A 15,527-nucleotide genomic window follows, 5' to 3' on the forward strand; every position below is an offset into this window, starting at 1 on the left:
AAATAAATTTTATATATTTTAATTTAAAATTTGATTTTATAAGAATCAGCACAAACTAGGACAACTTTTGTATTGTAAGGGATAAATCTTACAGTAAGACAACCTTATATCAATTTATGCGATCTGATCTATAACTAATTTTAGAACTAACTATCATATATCAGATTATTGAAAAAGGTGCAGGATTTCATGCATGAATTTTAAATTTTTTTTGAAATATAACGCAATAGAACATGTAAACTAAATAATTTAATCTATAAATACATGTAATCAAATTACTAAACCCTACAATTAAGACCTATAACATGTCATGTTATATTTATAAATTAGAAAATAAAAAATTTGATATTGATCAAATCAATACCCTAGATCTGAAACAGTTTCAGATCTAAAACCTAGATCATATCTAGATAAAAGAAGAGATCAGATCTCTTACCTTCATGCGGGTTGAAAACTCCATGGTTAATTTTCTTTGTTATCTTTGGAGTCGCATACGCATCCAGCCTCTACAGGTGATCCACATGAGGCTGCAACAAAATTGAAGGTTCATCGAATGAAGATCCACTCAAAGAGCTAGCTTCTTGCAGATCCCTCCGGATGGTTAATCTAAAAAATATTCTTTGAATCTCTTGGACATTCAAAGAGATGAAGAATATGAGGAGAAATAAGAGAGAAGTTAAATCTTTTGACCTCTCTAAAATCAAAATTAATATTTAACAGAAAAGTGTCCTAAGAGAAGACAGATCTTCTCCTTCAGTACATCAACAATTGATATCCTGAAAACATCTCTATGCTAGGACATGAGAAGACCTTCTTTTCTTGATATTTTTTAGTTTTCAGATCTTATGATATCTAATTTTTCTCATAGAAAAATCTCATGATTTATGGAGAAGAAGGGTTCTAAAAGACACCTTAAGAAAAGACATTCTTTTCTTCTTCTTCTTCCATCAGAACATAATCATATCATGTCCAAAATAAGATCACCATGCCCCAACTCATTGGAGCATGATTCCACCATGCCATCCCTCTTTCTCTCTCAGATTTTTTATCATATAAAAAATATAAAATAAAAAAATATTAATATGAAAGGAAAAACAATAAGAGAAGACAATCTTCTCTCTTACCTTTCTCTCTACAAGACATCAACCTTTGATCTCTAGATTGAAGATTTTCCTCTAAGAATTTTGATGCTTCAAATCTCCCAGATCTTCCTCATTCTCCTCTGGTATTTCTCTCAATTTTCCATGAATTTTTGACTCCTATTTTATGGCATATGGGGCGGCCTCCTTTTATATCGCAGAATAGGTCATAAGACCTAGTCTAACAAGGAGTCCTTGGGGCATCCAACTCTTGGATGCCTCCTATCTCATTTATTTTGTGGATAGCATAAAAATAACCACAAAAGAGGCAACAAAAAGGAGGATAAACATGGGGGAAGTTGGCATAAGAGAGGGAGGGAAGAGTCCTTGTGAAAAGAGAAATAGGCTAAACCACTTTCCATAATGAACCAAATTAATTTTTATATTGAACTAGATCAAATCTGATTTAAATCTCTAGAATAAGTAGTGTGAGATTACTTCCCTTATATATAAAAATTATAAAAAAATTATTTAGAATTAATTAGTGGGCGTAGGATTTGATTTTCTTAGGTGGTGCAAGAGAAGATGGAATCCTAGTCTAACTAGGATTCTTATTTAGATTAGGTCAAATACTTTGAACTCAATTTAAATTAATTATAACCTAATTAATGATGATCTTAGTCCAACTAAGAGTTCAATTAAATCAGATTAAATTATATTTAATTAAAATTCTAATTTAATTAGGAATTAGGTGCATACAAGTCCTAGTCAAACAGGGATTTGTTCTCCCTTGTAACTGGCTTATCCAATAAACTAATTAGACTTAATCTAATTAAATTCAAACTAATTTTAATTGAATCATATTCAATTAGACTTGATCTCAGCCCAATTGCTCAATCAGATTGAGCCAATTAGCAATCCAATTGCTAATGATCCTCCTGCAACACTTGCATTAGGTCAAACATCAATCACATTGATTGTTTAACCTTAGAACGATTCTCAATCATCGATTAACCATCTGATTAGGTTACAACCTCTTATGTGTATGACTCTATAGGTTCGAACCTAAGCTGGTAGTATAGAAATCAATTTTTGTACCAGTCGAAGTAACCATCTAGCAATGGTTTCCGATGTCCAGATAAGTCGAATGTATGCAAAGGAACATTCTAAGAACCCTGACCTATGGTTACTGTATAATTCATCCTTTTGACCAATAACACTCCAGATAACATTGAGTATGCTATCAATTACTCATACAAGTCATCTCTATTGTGTCTCAAAATTTTGCAAATCCTGTGATTCCTCACGAGGATTATGCAGGCCTAGGTTTTGCTAAATTGAAACATAGCGAGACATTCTCTTCCTGAAGTTAATCAGAAGTGGTCAATCCCATCTTGACTCATACACCAACTTCATAAGTACTTGACTATACCCAAAAATTTTTCGAACCTATATTAAAAATACAGGCAGTCTAGCACCAAAGTACAATGAGTTGCTTGCAAGTCACCGTGGTGATCTTAAGTCGGAGGGACACTTATACCCATTGATCTTAGCTAACTACTCTTGACAGTAGAGTGTTACATTGGTCATGTTCAATGTAGATATACTCCTACATCTCACTTGGATGCCATACCAGTGTCTCCACACCACTTGGCTACGAGGACAACCAACGCATATGCTATACAGCGACCTACACTTGATAAGTTATCGTCCTTGTTAATAACTTATCATTTGATCGTGAACAGTTTAAGAACCATCCGATAAATCCTCTATTGATTGATTGCAGTTCTAAGGACTTCATCATAATTTAGGAGTTCATTTAAAGAAGATAGAACTTTTATAATGAACTTGCCAAATAACTATTATTATTAGATAATTCATATACTAATTCCAATCATCTACCACTTGGATGATAGGCTTTAGGATACATTTTCCAACAACTCCCACTTGTACTAAAGCCAATCAAAATGATATCAAATATCCTATCTTCCACTTGAGTTCGTAGAACTTCCTAGTTCTGAGGCCTCAGCAAATGGGTCAGTCAAGTTCTCCCTTTTCATCGATCTTCCAAAGATCGATGTCACCCTGATCTAAAATCAAAAGTGATAGTAATACAGAATATGCTGGTCCTTCGATTCTTTAGCCAGATTTATGGCTCCAGTGCTACAATAGGACTGGACCATCGGTGGAGGGTGCCACTCCAAACCTGTTAATGAAGCTCAGCAATTACACAGCTTACATGGTAGTATCGTATGCTACAATATACTTTACATCACTAACTGAGTAGACTAAAGTATCCTGCTTGGAACCTTTTCAGTAGATTGCTCCTACAATTAGGGTATAATCCGATACTTTCTTGTTGTCATCTTGATCTGACTAAAATTGAAACATCTACATGTTTAAAATCAGTATTTCCATATTTGAGTCACTGGATCTTAGTATTTCCCAAATACTTAAGGATTGTCTATACAATCTTCCAGTGGTTTTTACTTAGCTCAGATTAGTATCTGCTCACTACCATTAGTGAGCATACCATATCTGGTCTTGAACATGGAGAAATTAGATGACACCCATGTAGGAACCAGATCTAGGGTTTTAGGGTTAGATCTTGAAACTTTTTCAAGATCATACAGCGGAAGACTAAAATAAATCAAAATTATTTTTTAAAATTAGAGAATCTAGATCTAAGATCCTATTACATGATTATTATATAGCATTAAATCAAAAATTAAAATATATAAATATAGCATGAACTACATGTTGATCATATCAACATGTTTCTATACTACATCTAATGTATGTATTAAACAATAGATCAGATCTATTACCTTGCAAGTTAGACGTTCTAACCTTGCTGATCCAGGCTTGAGGATGATATTGCAAGCCACACACACGTCCGGCCTCTAAAAGTCATCCACACAAGCCTACGAATCTCGATCAAAAGTCCTGCTTCAGGAAATCAGCACAGTATGCTAGTACTGCGCTGATTCATCTTTGATGGTTGATCAGGTGCCTCCTTCTTCTTGATTTGGACTCTTCCAAAGATGGAAAGTAGAAGGAGGAGTTTCAAATCTGAGACGCTCTTAAGAAACTCAAGATGGAGGGAGGAAAGATATGAGATCAAACAACCCTAGAAGAAGACCCTCTTCTTCTTCTCATTTTTCTCTCTAGACATCCTAACTTGTGTCTTTTATATATCCAAGACCCAAAGGTCTTTCTCTCTAATTTTTGGACGACCCAAAGGTATCTCAAATCTCTATCTTCTTCAAAAATTTCATAAAGAAACTCATTTTATATAGAGAGATATGTAGAGTCCTTGTCTAGGTCAAATACCTAGTCAAGGCTTATCCAAACATGGCAAGATAAGGGGTGCCCAACTCTTGAGCACCTCCTCCTTATTTTTGTGCATGGATTACTAGAAAAGGGTGCACAATGTATACCCTAAAAGCCACAAAAATTATAAAAAAAATTTGGATAAATTCGGTGCAAAATTGAAAGAGTTTTGGATTTCTAAAACTCTGTCTCATAGAATTCGAAATCCAAACTTATTCCTTTTTGATTTGATCCAAACACCTTCCATGTAAGAAAGAAGAGAGGAGACCTTTTGTGAACATGGGAGAGACCTGGGAGAGGGCTTTTGTCACACAAAATAAGAGGAGATTGGCGTTGAATGAGAGAGAGGGCGTGGGGAAGGCTTATGTGGTGCAAGGTGGAATCCTAGTCTTACTAGGATTCTATCTTATGACTTGTTTTAATTTGATTTTTCAAACCAAATCAAATTAAAATTAGATCAACTCAATTAAAATAGGTCTTAACCAATTAAAAATCTAATTTAATTAGATTAAATTAGATTTAAATCTGATTTAATTTTTTAATCAAATTAGAAATTAGATTGACCCAAGTCCTAGTTGAACTAGGACTAGTTTTTCCTTGCACTTGGCTTATCAAATAAACCAATTAGACTTGATCCAATCAAGTCCAAACTAAATCTAATTAAATCATATTTAGTTAGACTTAATCTCAGCCCATTGGCTTAATCAAATTAAGCCAATTAGTAATCAAATTGCTAATCGATCCTCCTGCAACACTTGCACTAGGTTAAATGTCAATCGTATTGATCATTTAACCCTAGAACGATTCTTAATCGTTGATCAACCATCCGATCGGATCATGAACTCTAATGTGTGTGACCACATAGGTCTAAACCTAAGTCGGTAGCATAGAAATAAATTTTTGTACCAATCGAAGTGACCATCTAGCAATGGTACCCGACAATCGGATAGGTCGAATGTGTAGAACAACATCCTTAGAACCCATGCGGATATAGTTTTCATATAATTCATCCCCTTGACCAAAATGATCATAGGACACCCCAGAGTTCAACTGTCAACTCTGATCAGGTTGTCCACATTGTATTTCAAAATATCAAATCCATCTGATGGATTATCCTGGCCAAGGTTTTGCTAAATTGAAATACAGTGACTCATTCTTCTCCAACTCTTGGAGTGGTCAATCCCATCTCGATCACACTCTGACTTCGCAATACTTGACTGTGCCTAGAAGCCTTCCATCCCTGAATTAAAAATTTAGTTTGTCCAGTACCAAAGCACAGTGAGTTGCTTGCAAGTCACTGAGGCGATCTCAAGTCTAAGGGACACTTATACCTATATCCCATCAGAGACATTCTCGACAGCAGAATACTCTGGAGTTGGTCATGTTCAATGATGATGTACCAGTACATCTCACCTGTATGCCATACCAGTGTCTCCACACTCTTTGGTTAAGAGGACAACCAATCCATAGGGCCTACAGCGACCTATGCTCGATAGAAGCTGTCATCCTTATTAACAACCTATCATTTGGTTGTGAACTGTTTTAAGGACTAATCGATAAATCCTCTCTTTATCGAATCTAAATAGTCCTAAGGACTTCATCATAACAATGGAGTTCATTAGAAGATGAAAGTTTATGATAAAAATGCCAAATATATTTTATTTATTAACAAATCAATTACAATACTTGGTTGCTCAACCGTCAACAACTTGACGATTGGCTTTTTGGGACACATTTCCCAAAAACTCCCACTTGTCCTAGAGCCACTCAGCACAGTATCTAATACCCATCTTCGACTTGTGGTTGTCGAACTCCTTTATCGCCAGGGCTTTAGTGAAGGGGTCAGCCAGGTTCTCTTTTCATCGATCTTCTGAAAGTCGACGTCACCTCGATCCAAGATCTCTCAGACCAGGTGGAAGCGGTGCAAGATGTGCTTCGTCCGCTGATGTGCTTTGGGTTCCATCGCCTTAGCTATGGCACCAGTGCTATCGCAGTAGAGCAGGACCGGACCATTGAGGGAGGGTGCTACTCTGAGCTTGTTGATGAATTTTCTCAGCCACACAGCTTCCTTTGCGGCATCCGATGCTACGATGTACTCCGCTTCACAAACAGAGTCCGTCACAGTATGTTGCTTGGAACTCTTCCAGCAGATGGCTAGACCATTCAGAGTAAAGATATAACCCGACACCTCCTACTGTCATCATGGTCAGATTGGAAGCTAGAGTCTGTGAACCCCATAAGTTTCAGATCTGACTCGCCATAAACCAACCATTGGTCCTTAGTATTTCTCAAATACTTAAGGATGGCTTTAACCATTTTCCAGTGATTTTCTCTAGGATCAGATTGGTATCTACTCACTACTCCTAGTGAGTATGCCACATCTGGTCTTGTACATGTCATGGCGTATATGATAGATCCCACGGCTGAAGCATATGGGACTCTACTCATACGCTCTCTCTCTTCAGGAGTTGTCGGACAATCCTTCTTAGAGAGAGAAATTTTTTGGCCTATCGGTAGATAGACCTTCTTGAAATTCTCCATGCTGAACCTCTTCAGCACAGTGTCTATGTACATGGACTGGGATAACCCAAGCATCCTTTTAGATCTATCCCTATAGATCTTCATCCCTAGGATGTAGGATGCTTCACCCAAGTCCTTCATGGAGAACTGTGATGACAACCAAACTTTTATTCCCTGTAGTGCGGGGATGTCATTCCCGATTAAGAGAATATCATCCACGTATAAGACAAGGAATACCACAACTGGACTATTTGCCCATTTATAGATGCAGGGCTCTTCTCCATTCTTAATGAAGCTAACGTTTTGATCACCTTATCAAAATGCATGTTCCAACTCCGAGAAGCTTGCTTCAATCCATAAATGGATCTCTGAAGCTTGCACACCTTGGACTCATCTGTGGATGTAAACCCCTCAGGTTGTATCATATATACCTCTTCGATCAGCTCTCCATTCAGGAAAGCTGTCTTTACATCCATCTGCCAGATCTCATAATCCAGATGGGCAGCTATTGCAAGCATTATCCGAATGGATTTGAGCATTGCCACAGGAGAAAATGTCTCGTCATAGTCAATACCATAATGTTGACGATACCCCTTGGCGACCAGATGGGCTTTATAGGTCTCCACCTTTCCGTCTGTGCCCCTCTTCCTTTTGGAGACCCATTTACACCCAATGGGTTTAACCCCTTCAGGTGGGTCAACCAATGTCCATACATCGTTGACCTTCATGGACTCTATTTTGGATTTTATGGCTTCAAGCCATTTCTCAGAATCAAGTCTCTGCATTGCATCCATATAGGTGATCGGATTCTCATTATTCTCATCAAGTTCGATGGGATCACCTTCCCGGATCAAGAAACTGTAGTATCTGTCCGGCTGACGTGGTACTCTACCGGATCGCCTTAATGGTGTAGGTACATTGGGCTACGAATCTGATCTAATCATATCCGACTCAGGTTCAGCTATTGGTGTCGGTCCTTCTACCTGTTGAACTTCATCAAGTTCAACCTTAGAGGCAACGGTTCCTTCACCAAGGAACTCCTTTTCTAAAAAGATTGCCTTAAGGCTGACAAACACCTTTTGTTCATCAGCATGGTAGAAAAAATATCCTTTTGTCTCTTTGGGGTACCCTATGAATGAGCATTTGTCAGACCTAGGTCCATGTTTGTCTGTGACTAATCGTTTGACATAGGTCAGGCACCCCTAGACCCTAAGGTGTGAAAGTGCTGGCTTACGTCCCGTCCATATCTCATATGGAGTCTTAATTACAGTCTTACTTGGAACTCTATTTAATAGATAACAGGTCGATTCGAGTGCATATCCCCAGAAGGATATCGGCAAGCTAGCAAAACCCATCATGGATCGGACCATGTCTAACAGAGTCCGATTCCTCCTTTCAGACACACCATTATGTTGTGGTGTTCCTGGAGGAGTCTATTGGGAGAGAATCCCATTCTCTTCTAGATATGTGAGAAACTCACTAGAAAGGTATTCTCCTCCTCGATCAGATCGAAGAGTTTTAATACTCTTCCCAGTTTATTTTTCTACTTCACTTCGGAATCGTTTGAACATTTCAAATGAATCCGACTTATGTTTCATCAGATAGACATATCCATATCAGGATAGGTCATCCGTGAAAGTTATGAAGTAGAAATATCCACCTCTAGCACTGGTGCTCATGGGCCCACATACATCAGTATGTACTAGGCCCAAGAGCTCAGTAGCTCTCTCACCTTTTCCAGTAAAAGGTGACTTGGTTATTTTACCAAGAAGACAGGACTTACAGGTTGGAAGTGATTCACAATCACTGACTTCGAGGATTCCCTCTTGAGTCAACCTGTTTATTCTGTTCTTGTTTATATGACCTAGCCTACAGTGCCATAAGTAGATATCTAACACACTATCTAATCTAGGGTGCTTGCCAGTAGAATAGACTCTTATCAGGCTTGATCTTTTTGGTCTGGCTCTGCACTGATGTCCCAGCCTGAACTTGCACCTTCTTCACTTTCTTCTTCTTATTTTTCTTCCTTTCTTAAAAGATCGAGAACCAGAAGACGAACCTCCCACTAAGTTCACTGACTCCTTGTGAAGTTGGTGATCCTTTTCAAAGTTCTGAAGCAACCCCAGTAACCCATGGTAGTTCTCTTCAGGCTTTGTCATTCTATAATGAGTGAGAAATGGGAGATAAGACTTGGGCAGTGAGTTCAGTATTGCATCTTTACCAAGCTGCTCATGCAAGAAAAAACCGAGCTTGCTCAATCATTCCATCAGCTCGATCATGTACAATACATGATCAGTGACAGAGGTACCATCTCGTATTTTGGCGTTGAAGATGGCACAACTAGTCTTGTGCCTCTCTACGTCATCGGGTGTGCCAAAGGCATCTTCCAACACTTGAAGCATGTCCTTTGGCTGAGCCATCTCGAATCTGTGACTGAACTCATCGCTCATGACAGCCAGCATGATACAGCACACCGTGGTCTGATCACTGAGCCACTTCTGGTAAGTGTCTCTGACTGTTTCACGTGCATTGACAGCTGGCTCCTCAGGTGCAGGATCCATTATCACATATAGGATCCGTTCATGCTCCAGGACTATCTTCAACTTTCAGTACCAGCTACCGAAGTTGAGTCCCACCAACTTATCATTGTCCAACAATGATCGGAGCGATAGGGAAGTGGCCATATTTGCACAAAGGAGAACCATAACCTAATTAGTAATTGATTCATTAAACCTAAAGATTTGGACTTTAATCAAAAGGTTTCTCCCACTATTTTATTCGAATTGGTAGCCTCTACCTCCAATTCGAGGAATTACCCTAATTTCTTAGTGGGTACTAGAATGCACTTAGACTGCACACAAGCCCAACTTTGGTTGGCCAACCCATGTATATCTAAGGGTAGGTTCATAACCAATTGTTTCTCTAAATAATTTTTAGTAATTTTAATTTTGCCCCAGAAACCTAATCAGTAGGCTTTGGCCTCCACTGTAAGGATCCGGTTAGGTCCAACCATTAACATGATCATACTTGGTGTATCTAACCAACAAATGATTAAGCCCAACTTTGGTTGGCTCACCTAACCACCATTAGAGAGACACTTCCAAGTCGTCATATGATGAGTGATAATTCCATTAGTCAACAAGCACCAGGTCTTTGGGTCTGCAATGATTATTGAGTTAATGGACTCATTATCAAACACCTTAATGGGAGGCTATGACTCAGTTATCTCCATAACTTTGTCATTTTAAGGATCTAATAATTTTAGAGGATTTAAATAATATAGAGGATGAGGTCAGATGAACCAGCTTATCATGATCCTCCCACTGGCTTCACCAAGTCAGCTTAAGGGAGACCATTAAAAGGGCTGGTCTAGGAGCACCTAAATCAGTCACACTGATTTACCTAGCTGACATGGGTTAGCTCGAATAGTCAAGTGATCTGATCAAAACATAATTTCACCAAGAGGCCAGGTAAGTTCGATCAGTGGGAGGGTCTGCCAAAGCTTGCCTTAGACACCATCAGAAATGGCCAGGTAAGCGGGCTCCCAATTAAAAACCACCGGTCTGGTTTACCTTAGACACCAACTGGTTTAATTAGTTTTGATTAGATCAACCTAACAGTTCGTGCTAGACCGTTAGCCAAGAATCAAGTCCATTTGGTTCTCATTAAAGACATGGACTTGACCAACTACAACTATTGTAATTGATCTAGAGAATCCTTGACCTAATCTAAGACAACAATTGATTAGATTTAGTCAATTCTCTAATTAAGTCCATCTTCAATCTAACCATAGGTCTAACCCAATTAATGGACCTAGTTCCCACTAACCCATTAACCCAATGGGTTATGGTTTGTGTCTTAGGTTCTTCAATTCACAATCCTAGAACCTAATCAAATAACTTCTTAATTCTTAATTAATTTTGGGCTGAGGGTTGGGTTTGACTTTTCAAAAAATAATTTTTATATTTGTAAAATAATTTTACAATAGGATTCTACCAACCATATTGCATGTTTGATTCATAATCAAGATACAAGTGAAATAAACATGAAACTACTTTAGATCTAATCTAAACAGGTTCATATAATTGAAACATTTTAACTTTAAACAATTTCTTTGCACAAAAATTATTAACTAAGAGATTTTATTTTAGATTTAAATATTTTATAAATCTAATAAATTATAAATTTAATCTAGATCATATCTAACAAATTTATGATTAAAGATAGATCTATACAAACTAGGACAACCTTTGCACTGTAAGGGGTAAACCTTACAGCAGGACAACCTTGCAGTTCGTGATTGATCTAAAATTTTAATTTTAGATTTAATAATTAATTATAAATTAGATCTAATCTAAGAAATAATTCAAGTATGTATAAATAATCATGTAATAAAGAACCTAGCTCTGATACAAATTGTAGGAACCAGATCTAGGGTTTCAGGTTAGATCTTGAAACTTTTTCAAGATCATACAGCGAAAGACTAAAATAAATCAAAATTATTTTCTAAAATTAGAGAATCTTTAGATCTAATATCTTATTACATGATTATTACATAGCATTAAATTAAAAATTAAAATATATAAATATAGCATGAACTACATGTTGATCATATCAACATGTTTCTATACTACATCTAATGTATGTATTAAACAATAGATCAGATCTATTACCTTGCAAGTTAGATGTTCTAACCTCACTGATCTGGCTTGAGGATGATGTTACAAGCCGCACACACGTCCGTCTCTAGGAGTCATCCACACGAGCCCACGAATCTCGATCAGAAGTCTGCTTCAGGAAATTAGCACAGTATGCTAGTACTGTGCTGATCCTTCTTTGATGGTTGATCAGGTGCCTCCTTCTTCTTGATTTGGACTCTTCTAAAGATGGAAAGTAGAAGGAGGATTTTTAGATCTGAGATGCTCTCAGGAACTCAGGATGGAGGGAGGAAAGATATGAGATCAAACAACCCTAGAAGAAGACCCTCTTCTTCTTCTCATTTTTCTCTCTAGACACCCTAACTTGTGTCTTTTATATCTCCACAACCCAAAGGTATTTCTCTCTAATTTTTGGATGCCCCAAAGGTCTCTCAAATCTCTATCTTTTCCAAAAATTTTATAAATAAATTCATTTTATATAGAGAGATATAATAGAGTCTTTATCTAGGTCAAATACCAGTTAAGGCTTATCCAAACATGGCAAGATAAGGGGCGCCCAACTCTTGAGCACCTCCTCCTTATTTTCATGCATGGATTACTATCAAAGGGTGCACAATTTATACCCTAAAATTCATAAAAATTTCAAAAAAAATTTGGATAAATTTGGTGCAAAATTGAAAGAGTTTTGGATTTCTAAAACTCTATCTCATAGAATTCGAAATCCAAACTTATTCCTTTTTGATTTGATCCAAACCACCTTCCATATAAGAAAGAAGAGAGGAGACCTTTTGTGAACGTGGGAGAGACTTGGGAGAGGGCTTTTGTCACACAAAATAAGAGGAGATTGGCGTTGAATGAGAGAGAGGGCATGGGGAAGGCTTATGTGGTGCAAGGTGGAATCCTAGTCTTACTAGGATTCTATCTTATGACTTGTTTTAATTTGGTATCTCAAACCAAATCAAATTAAAATTAGATCAAACCAATTAAAATAGGTCTTAATCCAATTAAAAACCTAATTTAATCAGATTAAATTAGATTTAAATCTGATTTAATTTTCTAATCAAATTAAAAATTAGATTGACCCAAGTCCTTGTTGAACTAGGACTAGTTTTTCTTTACACTTGGCTTATCAAATAAACCAATTAGACTTGATCCAATCAAGCTCAAACTAAATCTAATTAAATCATATTTAATTAGACTTAATCTCAACCCATTGGCTTAATCAAATTAAACCAATTAGCAATCGAATTGCTAATCGATCCTCCTGCAACACTTGCACGGGGTTAAATGTCAATCGTATTGATCATTTAACACTAGAACGATTCTTAATCGTTGATCAACCATCCGATTTGATCACGAACTCTAATGTGTGTGATCTCATAGGTCTGAACCTAAGCTGGTAGCATAGGAACAAATTTTTATACCAATCGAAGTGACCATCTAGCAATGGTACCCGACGATCGGATAGGTCGAATGTGTAGAACAACATCCTTAGAACCCATGTGGATATAGTTTTCATATAATTCATCCCCTTGACCAAAATGATCATAGGACACCCCAGAGTTCAACTGTCAACTCTGATCAGGTTGTCCACATTATATTTCAAAATATCAAATCCATCTGATGGATTACCCTGGCCAAGATTTTGCTAAATTGAAATACCGTGACTCATTCTTCTCCAACTCTTGGAGTGGTCAATCTCATCTCGATCACACTCTGACTTCGCAAGTACTTGACTATGCCCAGAAGCCTTCCATCCCTGAATTAGAAATTCAGTTAGTCCAGTACCAAAGCACAGTGAGTTGCTTGCAAGTCACTGAGGCGATCTCAAGTCTAAAGGACACTTATACCTATATCCCATCAGAGACATTCTCGACAGTAGAATACTCTAGAGTTGGTTATGTTCCATGATGATGTACCAGTACATCTCACCTGTATGCCATACCAGTGTCTCCACACTCTTTGGTTAAGAGGACAACCAACCCATATGGCCTACAGCGACCTATGCTCGATAGAAGCTGTCATCCTTATTAACAGCTTATCATTTGGTTGTGAACTGTTTTAAGGACTAATCGATAAATCCTCTCTTTATCGAATCTAAATAGTCCTAAGGACTTCATCATAACAACGGAGTTCATTAGAAAATGAAAGCTTATGATGAAAATGCCAAATATATTTTATTTATTAACAAATCAATTACAATACTTGGTTGCTCAACTGTCAACAGCTTGACGATTGGCTTTTTGGGACACATTTCCCAACAACCCAAACCTTTATTCCTTGCGATGCTGGAATGCCATTTTCGATTAAGAGAATTTCATCCACAGACAACACAAGGAATAACACTACAGAACATTTTGCCCACTTGTAAATGCAGGGTTACTCTTTATTCATAACAAAGACATATGTTCAAAACATATGTTCTAACTCTGAGATAATAGTGAAACGAGCTTTATAGGTCTCCACCTTCCCGTCCGTGCTACTCTGATCCTTTTAAAAAATCCATTCACATCCAATGGATTTTATTCCTTTAGGTGAATCATCTAGTATCCATACACTATTGATTTTCATGGACTTCAATTTGGATTTAATGGCTCCAAGCCACTTCTCTGAGTTAGACCATTGCATTGCATTTACTTTAATGGGCTCCAAGTTTGATCTAATCAAATCCGGTTCTGTAGGTTTACTAGATTATGTCGGTTCATTTTCTACCAATCAAACTTTCAAGTTCAACTTGATAGGCATAGTTCCTTCTCTAAGGAACTCCTTTCCAAAAGGAATGCCCTACTGCTGATGAGCATCTTATGTTCTTCAGCATGATAGAATTAGTAACCCTTAAACACTTATTAGACCATGAACCAAGTTTATCTATATGCAAACCTTTGACATAGGCCGATCAACTCCAAACCCAAAGGTGAGAGAGTCTAGGTCTATACCAGATCCATATCTTATATGGAATCTGCACAACAGACTTACTCAGTATATTTTCAGAGTAAAACAAGTAATCACACAAGTGCACAATCCTAAAATAGGCAGATTAGTGAACCTATCATGGATTGAATCATGTCTAACAAAGTTCAACTTCTCATTTCAGATACACTATGTTCTGAAAAAGAATCTATTGAGAGAGAATCCAATTCTCTCCTAGATATGTCATCTTTTTCATCATTTGAATCATTTGAACATTTCAAATGATTTGGTCAGACGCACCCATGCCCAGATAGGTTGTCTGTAATAAAATATTAATATCTTCCTCTGGCACTTAAGTTCACAGGTCTACATACATCACTATGTATGAGACTTAGAACTTTATCAGCTCCTTCACCTTTTTCATTAAAAGGTGACTTTATCATCTTTCCAAGAAGATAAAACTCATAGGCTATCAATGATTCACAATCATTGATGTCGAGGTTTTCCTCTCAAGCTAACCCGTTTATCTTGTTCTTATCAAGATGACTAAGCCTATAATACCAAAGATAGACAGTCATGACATTATCTAACTTGGGTGTGTACATTACACTTAACAGACTGTGTAAATATCATTTCCTTATTATCCATGTATTATTGTAACGTTATTCATAATAATACCACAATAATCTTCCTTTATGAATGATGATTATCTTTAGCCAAAAGGCCAACAAAGATTATAAACAATGGACAATAGTAACAATTACTTTAAATGATAAAATTTGAAAATAAGCTCTACAATTCCTAAAGTTAGGATTGGAATAAGACTTCCATTCCTAACATCCAAGAATTTCATATCATTTTCAAATATTTCACTTACTTGTAGTCCTAGCAATAAATTGCATAAAACCATCAGTATCTAATACCTAGGTAGTGAAATTACATAGAGAAACTTTAAGGTGTTATCATATAACATCTTTGATGAGCAACCCTTGCTCCTTTCTCTTCTTCAGCCTATTATGGTCAAGGG

This window comes from Elaeis guineensis, chromosome 11 (assembly GCF_000442705.2).
Source record: "Elaeis guineensis isolate ETL-2024a chromosome 11, EG11, whole genome shotgun sequence".
Classification (NCBI taxonomy): domain Eukaryota; kingdom Viridiplantae; phylum Streptophyta; class Magnoliopsida; order Arecales; family Arecaceae; genus Elaeis; species Elaeis guineensis.